This window comes from Pseudophryne corroboree, chromosome 1, assembly GCF_028390025.1.
Source record: "Pseudophryne corroboree isolate aPseCor3 chromosome 1, aPseCor3.hap2, whole genome shotgun sequence".
Taxonomy (NCBI): domain Eukaryota; kingdom Metazoa; phylum Chordata; class Amphibia; order Anura; family Myobatrachidae; genus Pseudophryne; species Pseudophryne corroboree.
Genome location: NC_086444.1, coordinates 523054717 through 523071094, shown reverse-complemented (window position 1 = coordinate 523071094; position 16378 = coordinate 523054717). Strand labels below are relative to the sequence as shown.

The 16378-nt window shown below is 43.2% G+C and overlaps 1 protein-coding gene across 3 annotated transcripts in view; it reads left to right on the top strand.

Annotated features, from left to right (window-relative positions):
• GLIS3 (GLIS family zinc finger 3) overlaps positions 1–16378 on the top strand; it is an 800422-nt gene that overhangs the window by 303675 nt on the left and 480369 nt on the right. The gene's annotated exons all lie outside the window — the stretch shown is intronic.

Genomic DNA, 16378 nt, shown 5'->3' with positions numbered 1-16378 from the left:
CATTCCCTGTGTGTGTGCTGTGTGTCGGTACGTGTGTGTCGACATGTAGGAGGACGATGTTGGTGAGGAGGCGGAGCAAATTGCCTGTATTGGTGATGTCACTCTCTAGGGAGTCGACACTGGAATGGATGGCTTATTTAGGAATTACGTGATAATGTCAACACGCTGCAAGGTCGGTTGACGACATGAGATGGCCGGCAAACAAATTAGTACCTGTCCAGGCGTCTCAGACACCGTCAGGGGCTTGTAAAAACGCCCATTTACCTCAGTCGGTCGACACAGACACAGACACGGACACTAACTCCAGTGTCGACGGTGAAGAAACAAACGTATTTTCCTTTAGGGCCACACGTTTCATGTTAAGGGCAATGAAGGAGGTGTTACATATTTCTGATACTACAAGTACCACAAATAAGGGTATAATGTAGGGTGTGAATAAACTACTTGTAGTTTTTCCTGAATCAGATAAATTAAATGAAGTGTGTGATGATACGTGGGTTTCCTCCGATAGAAAATTATTGGCGGTATACCCTTTCCCGCCAGAAGTTAGGGCGAGTTGGGAAACACACCTTAGGGTGAATAAGGCGCTCACACGCTTATAAAAACAAGTGGCGTTACCGTCTCCAGATACGGCAGCCCTCAAGGAGCCAGCTGATAGGAAGCTGAAAAATATCCTAAAAGTATATACACATATACTGGTGTTATACTACGACCAGCAATCGCCTCAGCCTGGATGTGCAGCGCTGAGGGGGCTTGGTCGGATTTCCTGACTGAAAATATTGATACCCTTGACAGGGACAAGATTTTATTGACTATAGAGCATTTTAAGGATGCATTTCTATATATGCGAGATGCGCAGAGGGATATTTGCATTCTGGCATCAAGAGTAAATGTGATGTCCATATCTGCCAGACGACAGTGGTCAGGTGATGCAGATTCCAGACGGCACATGGAAGTATTGCCGTATAAAGGGGCGGTCCATCGGACCTGGTGGCCATGGCAACAGCTGAAAAATCCACCTTTTGTTACCCCAAGTCACATCTCAGCAGAAAAGGACACAGTCTTTTCAGTCTCAGTCCTTTCGTCCCCATAAGGGCAGGCGGGCAAAAGGGCCAGTCATATCTGCCCAGGGGTAGAGGAAAGGGAAGAAGACTGCAGCAGGCAGCCCATTCCCAGGAACAGAAGCCCTCCACAGCTTCTGCCAAGTCCGCAGCATGACGCTGGGGCCGTACAAGCGGACTCAGGTGCGGTAGGGGGTCATCTCAAGAGTTTCAGCACGCAGTGGGCTCACTCACAAGTGGACTCCTGGATCCTACACGTAGTATCCCAGGTGTACATTGGAAATTCGAGACGTCTCCCCCTCACAAGTTCCTGAAGTCTGCTTTACCAACGTCTCCCTCCGACAGGGAGGCAGTATTGGGAACAATTCACAGGCTGTATTCCCAGCAGGTGATAATCAAAGTACCCCTTCTACAACAAGGGAAGGGGTATTATTCCACACTATATTGTGGTACTGAAGCCAGACGGCTAGCTGAGATCTGAAATATTTGAACACTTACATACAAGCGTTCAAATCAAGATGGAGTCACTCAGAGCAGTGATAGCGAACCAGGAAGAAGGGGACGATATGGTGTCACTGGATATCAGGGACGCTTACCTACATGTCCAAATTTGCCCTTCTCACCAAGGGTACCTCAGGTTCGTGGTACAGAACTGTCACTATCAGTTCAGACGCTGCCGTTTGGATTGTCCACGGCACCCCGGGTCTTTACCAAGGTAATGGCCGAAATGATGATTCTTCTTAAAAGAAATATGGACGCTTTCTTGATAAGGGCAAGGTCCAGAGAACAGTTGGAGGTCGGAGTAGCACTATCTTAAGTAGTTCTACGACAGCACGAGTGGATTCTAAATATTCCAAAATCGCAGTTTTTTCCGACGACACGTCTACTGTTCCTAGGGATGATTCTGGACACAGTCCAGAAAAGGATGTTTTCTCCCGGAGAAGAAAGCCAGGGAGTTATCCGAGCTAGTCAGGAACCTCCTAAAACCAGGAAAAGTATCAGTGCATCATTGCACAAGGATCCTGTGAAAAATGGTGGTTTCTTACACAGCGATCCCATTCGGTAGATTTCACGCAAGAACCTTTACGTGGGATCTGCTGGAAAAATGGTCCGGATCGCATCTTCAGATGTATCAGCGGATAACCCTGTCTCCAAGGACAAGGGTGTTTCTTCTGCGGTGGCTGCAGAGTGCTCATCTATGAAAGGGCCGCAGATTCGGCATTCAGGACTGGGTCCTGGTGACCACGGATGCCAGCCTGAGTGGCTGGGGAGCAGTCACACAAGGAAAAAATTTCCAGAGAGTGTGATCGAGTCTGGAGACTTCTCTCCACATAAATATACTGGAGCTAAGGGCAATTTACAATGCTCTAAGCTTAGCAAGACCTCTGCTTCAAGGTCAGCCGGTATTGATCCAGTGGGACAACATCACGGCAGTCGCCCACGTAAACAGACAGGGCGGCACAAGAAGCAGGAGGGAAATGGCAGAAACTGCAAGGATTCTTCGCTGGGCGAAAAATCATGTGATAACACTCTCAGCAGTGTTCATTCCGGGAGTGGAAAACTGGGAAGCAGACTTCCTCAGCAGGCATGACCTCCACCCGGGAGAGTGGGGACTTCATCGGGAAGTCTTCCACATGATTGTAAACCGTTGTGAAAAACCAAAGGTGGACATGATGGCGTCCCGCCTGAACAAAAAACTAGATATTGCGCCAGGTCAAGGGACCCTCAGGCAATAGCGGTGGACGCTCTGGTAACACTGTGGATGTACCAGTCAGAGTATGTGTTCCCTCCTATGCCTCTCATACAAAAAGTACTGAGAATCATAAGAGGGAGATGAGTAAGAATGATACTCGTGGTTCCGGATTGGCCAAGAAGGACTTGGTACCCGAAACTTCAAGAGATGTTCACGGAAGACCCATGGCCTCTACCTTTAAGAAAGGACCTGCTCCAGCAGGGGCCTTGTCTGTTCCAAGACTTACCGCGGCCGCGTTTGACGGCATGGCGGTTGAACGCCGGATCCTGAAAGGGCATTCCAGATGAAGTCATCCCTACCCTGGTCGAAGACAGGAAGGATGTAACCGCAAAACATTTTCACCGCATTTGGCGAAGATATGTTGCGTGGTGTGAGGCCAAGAAGGCCCCTACAGAGGAATTCGAACTGGGTCGTTTCCTACATTTCCTGAAAACAGGACTGTCTATGGGCCTAAAATTAGGGTCCATTAAGGTTCAAATTTCGGCCCTGTCGAATTTCTTCCAGAAAGAACTGGCTTTAGTGCCTGACGTTCAGATGTTTGTAAAAGGGGTACTGCATATACAGCCTCCTTTTGTGCCCCAGTGGCACCTTGGGATCTCAATGTTGTTTTGAGTTTCCTAAAGTCACATTGGTTTGAACCACTCACCACTGTGGACTTAAAATATCTCACATGGAAGGTGACGATGCTATTAGCCCTGGCTTCAGCCAGGCGTGTGTCAGAATTGGCGGCTTTATCATATATAAAGCCCTTACTTAATTTTTCATTCTGACAGGGCAGAATTGAGGACTCGTCCTCAATTTCTCCTTAAGGTGTTTTCTGTTTTTCACATGAACCAACCTATTGTGGTACCTGCGGGTACTAGGGACTTGGAGGACTCCAAGTTACTTGACGTTGTCAGGGCCCTGAAAAATATGTTTCCAGGAAGGCTGGAGTCAGAAAATCTGACTCGCTGTTTAGCCTGTATGCACCCAACAAGATGGGTGCTCCTGCTTCTAAGCAGACGATTGCTCGCTGGATTTGTAATACCATTCAGTTTACACATTCTGTGGCAGGCCTGCCACAGCCAAAATCGGTAAAAGCCCATTCCAAAAGGAAGGGGGCTCATCTTGGGCGACTGCCCGAGGGGTCTCGGCTTTACAACTTTGCCGAGCAGTTACTTGGTCAGGGGAAAACACGTTTGCTAAATTCTACAAATTTGATACCCGGGCTGAGGAGGACATGGAGTTCTCTCATTCGGTGCTGCAGGGTCATCCGCACTCTCCCGCCCGTTTGGGAGCTTTGGTATAATCCCCATGGTCCTGACGGAGTCCCCAGCATCCACTAGGACGTCAGAGAAAATAAGATTTTACTTACCGATAAATCTATTTCTCGTAGTCCGTAGTGGATGCTGGGCGCCCATCCCAAGTGCGGATTGTCTGCAATACTTGTACATAGTTATTGTTACAAAAATCGGGTTATTCTTGTTGTGAGCCATCTTTTCAGAGGCTCCTTCGTTGTTATCATACTGTTAACTGGGTTCAGATCACAGGTTGTACGGTGTGATTGGTGTGGCTGGTATGAGTCTTACCCGGGATTCAATATCCTTCCTTATTATGCACGCTCGTCCGGGCACAGTATCCTAACTGAGGCTTGGAGGAGGGTCATGGGGGGAGGAGCCAGTGCACACCACCTGATCCTAAAGCTTTTATTGTTGTGCCCTGTCTCCTGCGGAGCCGCTATATCCCCATGGTCCTGACGGAGTCCCCAGCATCCACTACGGACTACGAGAAATAGATTTATCGGTAAGTAAAATCTTATTTTTCACTATTTTTGTGGTTAGACACATTGGGAGGTATACACTAACCCTCACTGTAAATTCCGCCACACATTGCGGTGACATCGCATTGATACTAATCACTAGCATATGCAATTAGTACCACAAAGGACAGTTCTCCCGATAAGAGAAAGGATGGAGCGGCCGTGGGGGTGCTGGAAGGGATCCAACCGGATCCCCCTGATGGAGCAATGCGGAAAGAATCCCATAGGCTTCCATAGGGTAACGCCAGCTTCCTCCACACCGAAGCCCTGGCATCCAGGGTTTAGTGCATATAAAAATGTGGTAAAAACTCAGAAAACAGGGTTTTTACCACATTTTTTTCTATATTTATGCCTTTGAAAGTGTGGATAAATCACTGAATTCTCCGCCTTTTTAGCCATCCATGTGTTTTGTGCAGCCCCCATATGGAGGCTGCTGTGGGAGAACATTTACAGAAAGGAAAGAAGCGTTACTGTATGTGTCTTCCTGCTTAGTCCCACAATGCTATGCTTCTCCTGAGGTGCATGCACAGTGCCATGGAAGAACGTTATGAAGGGATTCACATTGGCGAAATATGTAAACAGGAGCTTTATCAGGACAGCCTTTTATTGCATGGGCTTTGCCAGCATATGGTTTCATATACATTTGTCAAAAAAGTGTAAGCAATAAAGGGAGAAAAACATGGACAAATATAAGTCCCTTAGGGGTCTATTTAGTAAACTAAAAAAAGACTTTTTCTCGCATTTTAGCTGGAGCCTATAATATAATTTGTCTACATTTAGTAAAGTGAAACGAAAAAGTGTAAGCAATAAAGGGAGAAAAACATGGACAAATGTAAGTCCCTCAGGGGTCTATTTAGTAAACTACAGTGCCTTGCTAAAGTATTCACCCCCTTGGCTTTTTACCTATTTTGTTACATTACAACCTGTAATTTAATTTTTTTTTCATCTGAATTTTATGTGATGGATATACAAAAAATAGTCTAAGTTGGTGACGTGAAATGAGAAAAATTTATATCAAAAATAATTTTTATAAATAATATTTTTAAAATTGGCATGTACATATGTATTCACCCCCTTTGCTATGAAGCCCCTCAAAAGTTGTGGTGCAACCAATTACCTTCAGAAGTCACATAATTAGTGAAATGAAGTCCACCGGTGTGCAATCTAAGTGTCACATGATCTGTCAGTATAAACACACCTTTTCTGAAAGGCCCCAGAGGCTGCAATACCACTAAGCAAGAGGCATCACACCATGAAGACCAAGGAGCTCTCCAAAAAAGTCAGGGACACAATTGTTGAGACGTACAAGTCAGGGTTGGGTTATAAAAAAATATCCAAATCTTCGATGATCCCCTGGAGCACCATCAAATCCATCATCTTCAAATGGAAAGAACTTGGTACCACAACAAACCTGCCAATAGAGGGCCGGCCACCAAAACAGACTGGGCAAGGAGGGCATTAATCAGAGAGGCAGCACAGAGACTAAAGGTAACCCTGAAGGAGCTGCAGAGTTCCACAACAGAGACTGGTGTATCTGCGCATGTGACCACAATAAGCCGTACACTGCATAGAACTGGGCTTAATGGAAGAGTGGCCAGAAAAAAGCCATTACCTAGTGTTAAAAATAAGAAGGTACATTTTGAGTTTGCCAAAGGGCATGTGGACGACTCCCCAAATGTATGGAGGAAGGTGCTCTTGTCAGATGAAACAAAAATTTAACTTTTTGGCCACCAAGGAAAACGCTATGTCTGGCGCAAACCCAACACACCCCAAGAACACCATCCCCACAGTGAAACATGGTGGTGGCAGCATCATGCTGTGGGGATGTTTTTCAGCAGCAGGAACTGGGAAACTGTTTCGAGTCGAGGGAAAGATGGATGGTGCTAAATACACGCATATACTTGAGCAAAACCTGTTTCAGTCTGCCTGTGCTTTGAGACTGGGGCGGAGAGGTTCACCTTCCAGCAGGACAATGACCCGAAGCATACTGCTAAGGCAACATTCGAGTGGTTTAAGGGGAAACATTTAAATGTGTTGGAATGTCCTAATCAAACCCAGATCTCAATCCAATTGAGAATCTGTGGTCAGAAAAGATTGCTGTTCACAAGCGGAAACCATCCAACATGAAGGAGCTGGAGCAGTTTTGCCTTGAGGAATGGGCAAGAATCCCAGTGGCAAGATGTGGCAAGCTCATAGAGATTTATCCAAAGAGACTTGCAGCTGTAATTGCGCAAAAGGTGGCTCTACAAAGTACTGACTTTAGGGGGGTGAATAGTTATGCACGCTGAAGTTTTCTGTTATTTTGTCCAGTTTGTTGTTTGCTTCACAATAAAAAATAAAATAAAATCTTCAAAGATGTAGGCATGCTCTGTGAATGAAATGATGCAAACCTTCAAACAATCCATTTTAATTCCAGGTTATGAGGCAACAAAACATGAAAAATGCAAAGGGGGGTGAATACTTTAGTAAGGCACTGTAAAAGATACAGTATACAAATCTCACTATTGTCTAAGTGAAAATATTCTCCATATTTATATGAAATCATGGCCTCACAGGGTGAAATCTGACCTCCAGTGGGCTCTTTTTGCCATCTGTCACAAATAGGAAAGGCAGCAAGATATATTTGAAGCCCAGTGCACGTGTCAGCAAGCACCAACCACAAAAAGAGCTGCACTCTGGGAGAAGACGGCGCAATGCTTTTGAGTTCTCATTTATATAAATATGGTTTGTGTGCAATCCCGATGAAACCTATAAGGGCTGTGGGACTGTGCACAGACAAACAAAACATGGAGAAATCACAGCCACTTTTCACTTTACTAAATGTAGACAAATTATATTATAGGCTCCAGCTAATAAAAGCCTTTTTTTGCAGTTTAGTTTATCAAATGAATCCCTTAGCCACTGCAGAAAAGCAATCCATAAAGGCTGCCTGTGTTGCCTGGCTATGTTTGTTAATACCAATTACGTTTCAAGTTAACTTCAATGAATCATATAACCACCACCTAGCCAATATGGCTTGTAATACAATATACTAGCTGGAGTACCCGGCGTTGCCCGGGATTTTAAGAATGTTTGTTAACAAAAATTAATTTAAATATTAAACACACAGTATAAATAACGGGTGTAGTACGGCCTACTCATGCCGGGATCCTGGCGGGGGGGGGCGAGTGCAGCAATGCCCTTGCGGGCTCGGTGGCGACCTGCGGTCGCCATGGGTTCTATTCCCACTCTATGGGTGTCGTGGACACCCACGAGTGGAAATAGTCCATGTTGGTTGGCATGCCGACCATCAGGATAGTGAGCCGTCGGGATGGTGGAGGAGGTCATGTGACTGTCGGTCAGCTGACCGCCGGTCACATGAATACCACCCATAAATAACATAGTATAAAAAAGCATGGAAAATGTTATACACATCAATAAAATGAAAACCCAATGTGCTGCTTGGGGACCGTGCTACTTCCGCTATATAACTCTCAGTGTGTGGGTTCTTGTTTTATTATGCATTCCACCTACCACAATACATTACGGTGCGTTCCACTGCGGAGCAGGATGGAACGCAAGGCGGAAGTGATGTCACTTCCGTTGGATCTCTTGTTTATTATTAAACAGCAATTTATTCGTTTTCTGAATGATGAATTGGACTATTTTTAATATATAGAGTAGTATATATATGGTTACTCTGTAGGAGATATAAAGAGGGTATTAGAAGCTCTTTCTTAAGGTTTAATTGGGCTCTTTATGGTGATTGGATGTAAGTATACAGGAAATGAGGTAGAAAAGGTATGGGTATAAATAGCTCTCTAGCACACTCACTCAGTCTATTGCACTTTGGTGAGTAGCACACAGCATTGCACAGGAGTTATGTAAGTACTAGGCCAGTGTTTCCCAACCTTGGTCCTCAAGGCACACTAACAGTCCTGGTTTTAGTGATATCCAGGCTTGAACACAGGTGACTTAATTAGTACCTCAGTTATTTTGATTTAACCACCTGTGTTGAAGCCTGGATATCACTAAAACCTGTACTGTTGGTGTGCCTTGAGGACCGCGGTTGGGAATGCCTGTACTAGGCACTTATCTTAATGTGCACTGCCTTTTATTGGTATATGGTACTGAATGGTACATATCTAATATTTACAGATTCAATCTACCTGCTTGAATTATCTTTGTAGCTCACTCAAAGTGGGTATGTATACATCTTTTAGAAAATATACATGTATAAGCATGTAATTTACGCACTACTAAATCTCAAACTGGTGTGTTTTCTATTTAGGGTATTTATCTTTTTATTAAGAATGGACCTTTGTATCCAATTGGATTGAGATTTTGCAAAATCCATAAGTGAGTGATGAGATTTTTTACATAAAAGTACTTTTTTCATTTCAATGGACTATTTATTGATTATATGCAATTATTTGGTAGAATTTTACTACAAATCTGTTTATGAATGATTGTTCCTATGATTGTCATTCGGATTGACTGTATAGGTATGTACTACTAATGGTCATTATATATTATATAACAAGCCATATTGGCTAGGTTGCGGTTATATGATTTTTTGAAACACTATGTGGTGTTTTATATGTATGTCCTTTTTCTCCATTTTAATTATTGTAATGTATATTGTTACCAGCTGCACAGAGCATCCCTCTGAAGAAGTCCTTATAGGACGAAGCGCGTCAGGGTTGAGGAGAGAAAAAGACCCTTCATAATTCAAACTGACACAATTGGCATGATTTGTGTATTGAAAGGGTGTATCTCTGTATCTGCATAGCAAGAAGTGTTTTTTAAACTTTTAATAAATTATTGTTACAAGATAACTGGTCATTTATAAAAACTGCTGGTTTTCTACTTGGAAAGTGATTTATAGAGCCATCTAACTCATTTTGAAGGTGATATATATATATATATATATATATATATATATATATATATATATATATACTATAAGAAGGACCAGAAATTCTATACAAATATCTATTATTGCATGGTTAGTATCTATTAACAACAGCTTTAGGTCCTTCGGAATAAAACTATGCCCACTAGTGCCCACACTGTCATTGAATTTGGTAACTTACTGGTATACTTTCTTACTGAATGTAGTTTTGATTTGACGCTGCCAGCAATTGAATTTTCATGCAGACAGTTACATACTGTTTTACGTAGACATTATGCTGAACTGACACACAGACCTCTCCTTTATGTAACCAGTTAGTAACCACACCGGTTCAGGACGCTGTTAAGAAATAATGTGACAACGTAATTGACTTTAAATAAAATTAATGACTTAAGGTTCAGAACAGGTCTGTACTGCTAATTTGGCATTTCTGGCACTTGCCTGAAGAGCTGGTGAGATTGACAGTGCTTTGTGGGCTGGTCAGTTTCAGTCATTATCCCAAATCTGCTATTAAAGTCGTAGAGCACAGTAACTGCATGTTCTGCCTTTAGCTCGCACTTCGCAATGAGTAATGGATCACTTGAAAAGTCCCAGCATGCACATGAATGTATGGCCTTTTTTTTCCTTTTCTTTTTTTAATGTTTTTGTTGTTGTTGTTGTTGTCGTCAGGACTGCATTTTTTTCCTGTGTACAGAACTGAATGCTACAATATTTCCTGACTAGGATGATTAGATAAAGTTATCTAATGTATAAGCGGCATAACATTTACAATCTGAGCAGTACATTACTATTTGAGAATAGTAGATAAAATGGATATAACTTAATTGGAGAATAGTAGATAAAATGGATATAACTTAATTGTTCAGTTGTCCAGTAAGATACCCATAATTGATCTTCTAATTATACACTATAGCTGGGCCACACACTAGACAATTTTTTAAACAATGTGGCCATTTCCGACGGATCAGAACAACACATTGTTAAAATCATCCAGTGTGTATGCACTATGTCGCTGATGATGCACACTCCTGTGCGTCGTCAGTGATATGTCCTGCAGATCCGAAGACCCATGTTGCCAAATGCAGTTTGGCCCTGCTCCACCTCCCGCCGTTGCTCGTCGCTGCCAGCATTGGCAACTGTGTTTGCTTGCCAGGTGCCATCGCCACCAATATCGCTGGGTAAACACATCGTCTAGTGTGATTTTTAACAAAAGGTAATAATAGCACAATCAGGTCCCAATTTACTGTAACAAGCTTTATTATACCCCTTTTACACCAAAAACCCAGGTCCGACATTGGATTTAGAATGTGAGCACAATGTGTATAAATAATGCTAGAAATTCATTCTCATTTTTAGTATTTTTGATCATTATGGGAATGACTTGATTAAAGAAACAGATTTACATGAATAATGCCACTTACCATCTGCATCTTAGTTCTATATCAGTCTCAGTACACACCGTCTCACATTTGTACAAAGGACACATACCGTAAGATTGTTCATTTACATATTATTAACTTTTAACCATGCGAGTCTGAATTATGTGTTTTTTTGGTTTGTTGAAATGGGACCATGTATTCTTTGGAGCCATGGCATCATGGAATTGTTTGTGGTAGTGATGTGCAAGAATAGGGGGATAGGAGGTTAAAAAAATGGACACGTAACAATGTTCTGAATAGCTGTTGTGATTGTTATAGGGACTGAATGTCAGGAATGTTAAGAAAAACATGTGTATCAGCATTGCCTCTTAAATGTCCACCCGGATAGTACAGAAGCTGTTTTCTATAATGAATATGTTATATGGGTAAATAGCATTAAGTAACCACTATTTTTTATTTGAAAGTGGAAAATCTCTTGAGCACTGACATTTGCATGAGTACTCTTATATATGTCATGGAATGAATAAAGCAAACTACTGATGACTGAGACTGGTGAGTGTGCATTTATTTGGTTCCACATTTAAAACAGGATGTTATTCCTTATTACGTTACAAGAAATTGATAGAAAAGTAAAAGGCATAAATCAGAATATATTTGCATTTACCCATCAAATAACTAGGTAATTTCTCTTCTTAAATTATAAACATCATTACTCCAAAGAAGCTGTGGTTAAAATGTTGCAACATGTAGATCAGTTCGGTAATTACCTAAGGTCAAGAGCTGGTGCTAGAAAACGTCTTTTAAGATCTGATTAATTTATAATATAAATCCTACTTCTTATTCTTGCCCCTTTTGTGTTACTCTGTGGAAGATACATATGGGCTTCACTTGTTTTCTTGTAAATGAAAGAATCCTAGAAAATTCCAATTAATTAGCATGCCTTAAACTATTGAAAAGGAGGAACTGAAAGGAGAAATGCCTTACTCTTTGTGAAAAGTGTAAAACTTTGTTAACAATGCAGTTTTCAAATATTTGGGGCTGTTTGTATAGTTTTCCCATGACTGGTTTTCCTGTGACTGGACTAGAAGAGTGGAACAAGGAGAAGGCTTTATTTGAATCATGAATACCATCACATTTCACCTTTTTTTTTATTTAAAGAAACATACAGTAATGCAATTTTAAGAATATTGCTATAAATTTAGTAAATTCCTCCTTGTTAAATGTTATTTTTTATTAGCTGAAGATATTGTTCATTCATGGGATTTTCTTGCTTTCACATACCTTTTGAAGAGTTGATGTACAGTATGTGCCAGCTTTAGGATGTTATGTTGTTATTATGACTGAATTTTAATAAAATCTGATGTTGAATGTTCGTGTGAGAGTAAGATATGCACAATATACTGTAGCTGTTTTGAAATGATAGATTCTAGCAATGGTCACAACAGTAAAGCTAGGTACACACCTCAGTGATGTACCAACAATCCGTCCAATTGTTAAATCATCTGTCTGTTTAGACACTAGTCTAAATTATTAGTCAATAATCATAACAATCATAGGATACCACCAGATTTGCTACTTTGGAAATCAGTTAATTATTTTGAAAACTGATGTACAAACCACCCTGATCAGATGAGCCAATCCAAAATGACCATCCTTCTCAGGCCAAATGGTTAGAAATTGGCTCTTTTGTCTGATTATTGTATAGGGTGCATCCAGTTTTATACCATAGTTGTATGATCTGCCTATCACAGTATCCAGCACATCTTCTGTACAGATGTTATTACTTAGCTGACATTATCAAGACATTGGGTTGTCATGACCCTGTATATGTAATCTGAAACTGATGATATCCATCAGTGATAGCAAAAAAATGCGCTATAGTGCGTATTTCATCCACTTTTGAGGACCGGGGACTCACATTTCCAAAATGGGTGAATCTCCTGGACGTGCTCCGCTGGAACCAATCCCAAGTATTCCCACGGTGGTAGGGGCTGAGTGCTCCCACGGCAGGTGTTTGCTGAGAGACTCAAGAGCTGACACAAAGAGGGGGGTTGAAAGACACAGAGGGGGACGCTGAGAGAAACAGGGGAGCTAACACAGAGAGGGAGACTGAAAGGCACAGGGAGGCTTAGGGAGGCAGTAAGACACAAAGGGTGAGGCTGAGAGACACAGATGGGTAAACCAAGAGGGGAGGCATAGAGACACAGAATAAGGAGGAGTTTGAGGGACACAGGGAAGGGAGTGGAGTGACAGGAGGCTGGATTGACACAAAGAGAAGGAGGCTGGAAAGGCAGGAGGCTTTAGAGACACAAGAGTCAGGAGTGGATAGAGGGGGCAAAAGGGACACAGGGAGCACGAGTCTGGGTGAACCTTTGTTTGATAATGACATTAGTTATATTCCTACACAAACAGGCGTCTTCCGTCCTATATGAATAATGAATACAGACTGAAGGCACTGTCTGCCCAGGGAGAATCCATTTCTTCAGAGGTTCCCTGTTGTAGTGAAACCACCATGTAGGTAAGGTGTATTTGGTATAGAATGGAGAGAAATACTCCCAGAGTGATGAGAAACGGGTGGCATGTCATACTGACATGCTCCCATTTTGAGTGGCCATGTCATTAAGACATTTTCTCTACTTGCACCGCTGCCCGCAACATCACCCCCCAGTCACCATCACCTACCAGATCTATCACTGCACATGCACACTGTCACCTACCAGACCTTGCCACCTAAAGCCCCTGGTTACGAGGCCACACCCACTTTTCAGGGAGCGAGCGCACCTAAGGCGCGCGCACAAGAGACCCACCCTCTTCCCCTTGTATGGTGCCCACTTTTTAATCCAGTAGCTGCTATCTACCCTTACCCCTCTCTAATCCCAGCAATGCATGATGATAGCCCGCTCACTGATCCAGTACTGCCCCAGTTGCGATCTACCTATACCCTCTCCGGGCTCCCAGTACTTCCTTCCCCTAATCCCCTACTTGCTCACCAGTACTGCCCTAGCTGCTATCTACACTTTCCCCCTCCCTAACGCAAGTACTGTTTGCCCCTATCCCCCTCTTGCTACCCAGTACTGCCCCAGCTGCTATCTACCCACTCCTACCTACTCCTAGCACTGCTTGCCACTAGCCCCCTTCTCCCCCCCAGCACTGTCCTAACTGATGTCTACACTTGCCCCCAGCACTGCCTGCCCTTACCCCCTCTACCCCAACTTCTTCCTACCTCTACCCTAATTCTACCCCTGCTGCTGCTTGCCCTTAACTCTCTTTGCCACCTGACCCCAGCACTGCCCCTACTGCTGCCTGCCCTCATCCCCGTAGTAATATGTGGGGGACCCAGAAACAGTGGAGTTTGACCCTAATTTTCAGAAGTGAGGGGTCCCTGGGACCCACAATTTTTTGCTCAGCGCGATTACGGTCCATAGATTCCTATATCTGAACTCTAGAAGGACTTTCTAGAGTTGAAGCATTGACCAGGGCTTTAGTTCATCTAATGAAGTCTTGCTCAATGCGCCACAAATTCACGAGAAGCTTATGACAATCTCCTGTTGTGGTTTTAATGTGTTCAGCAATACACCATTCAATTTCAGTTATGCTGAACATATGAGAAGCTAATAAAAATATGCACTTTTATGCAGTTTACATCCATTTTACATATATTTTTGGAAATCTGCACAATCTGAAATTGAAGAGTCCTGAAAATGCATGTATCCCTTTCTCTTCATTTGAGCTCCCTGTGGGTAATGCACCTCTATATGATACGAAGTTCATCCATCCAATGGACGTTTTGCATCATGATATACTGTATTTATTGATCATTGGGTAGTGGGAATTGTATCCATTATACAAAATGAGGGGAACTATACTGTGCAGTATGTCAATGCTGATCACTAAGAGAAATGTGGACATTTCATGGGGCAAATCTTTAAAACCTTGGACAGTCCTGAAAGTTAAGGATTTTATTTCCTAAACTTTAACCTAGTGCCCAATATAGCCAACCACTTACTGTCTGATTTGGAACCCCAGGCTTGTCTTTCTGTACTTTGCCACTGAGGTATAATGAGTGATGACTACAAGGAGGACTCAAATAGCCTATAACTGTGTCTAATAATATAATTTCATCCCTTTATATAATCATCTGGGTAGTTTGCTGCATAATTATTTGGTACATTCATAATACCTGGTAGCTTACTTATATGGCATTCAGTTTATAGTAAGGGAGGGTTCAGCAGCCCTAAAGTAATCCGTTTTGTAATCAGAATCAGTTTTATTGGCCAGTTATACTTGCGTATAATAGGAATTTGTCTTCGGTTTGCTATACAACAGCCAAGTAGGTAACAGATAAGCAGGTGGGGGAGGGGGGAGTAAAGTCATACGGATAGGAATACCGTAGTGACACAAGTGAGATATATGTACGTCTAGTCAGTCAATGTTCAGGAGTTCAGCAGGCGGACCGCTTGGGGAAAAAACTTTTGAGGCTTCTGGTGGACCCGGCGGGGATGGCCCTGTAACGCCTGCCTGAAGGAAGCAAGTTAAACATGCTGTGGCCAGGGTGTAGCTGGTCCTTTACTATCGTCGTTGCCCGCTTTTTAGCTCTGGGCAGGTACAGGTCCTGGATTGAGGGAAGGTCGACCCCAATTATCTTTTCTGCTGTTCTGACCACCTTTTGGAGCCTGCATCTGTTCCTCGCGCTGGCAGAGCTGTATCCTACCAGTATCGAGGAGCACAGTACCGACTCCACAATCGCGAAGTAGAAGAGGAGCAGAAGCTAAGGAAGTTGAACTTCCTTAGTTGCCTGAGGAAGAACAACCTCTGCCGCACTTTCCCGACAGTGGCATCAGCGTTGGATCCCCATTTAAGGTCCCGGGAGAGTGTGGTCCCTAGGAACTTGAAGGCGTCCCCCAGTGATACCACACTGTCAGCAATCATTAGCGGAGGTGCACTAGCTGACTTCTTCCTGAAGTCCACTATCATCTCAACAGTTTTGAGGGGGTTGAGCTCAAGGTTGTTGTGGCTGCACCAGTGGGTCAACCGGTCTTCCCGTCTATAGGCCGATTCGTCCCCGTCCTTGATGAGGCCGATGACAGTGGTGTCTTCGGCGAATTTGATGATCTTTACTAATTGCACCTCTGAGGTGCAGTCATTTGTGTACAGGGAGAAGAGCAGGGGTGATTGGACACAGCCCTGAGGGGCCCCTGTAGTAATGGACCGTGCTTGAGAGATGAATTCCCCCACTTTCACCACCTGTGTCCTATCTGCCAGGAAGTCTACTATCCAGGAACAGGTAGTTTCTGGGACCCCTAGGCGAAATAATTTGGGGTCCCAGAATAATAGATTTGATTATAAAAAGTCTCATTTTTTTCCCATATTGGTAAATCTGTTTATTTTGCATAGAACTTCGGGTGGACCGGGCAGATCATTGGCAATCTGAAATTCTGTGGGGTAGATGCCACATTGCATCTTACTATGCACAAAATCTGTAACAGTGCCATT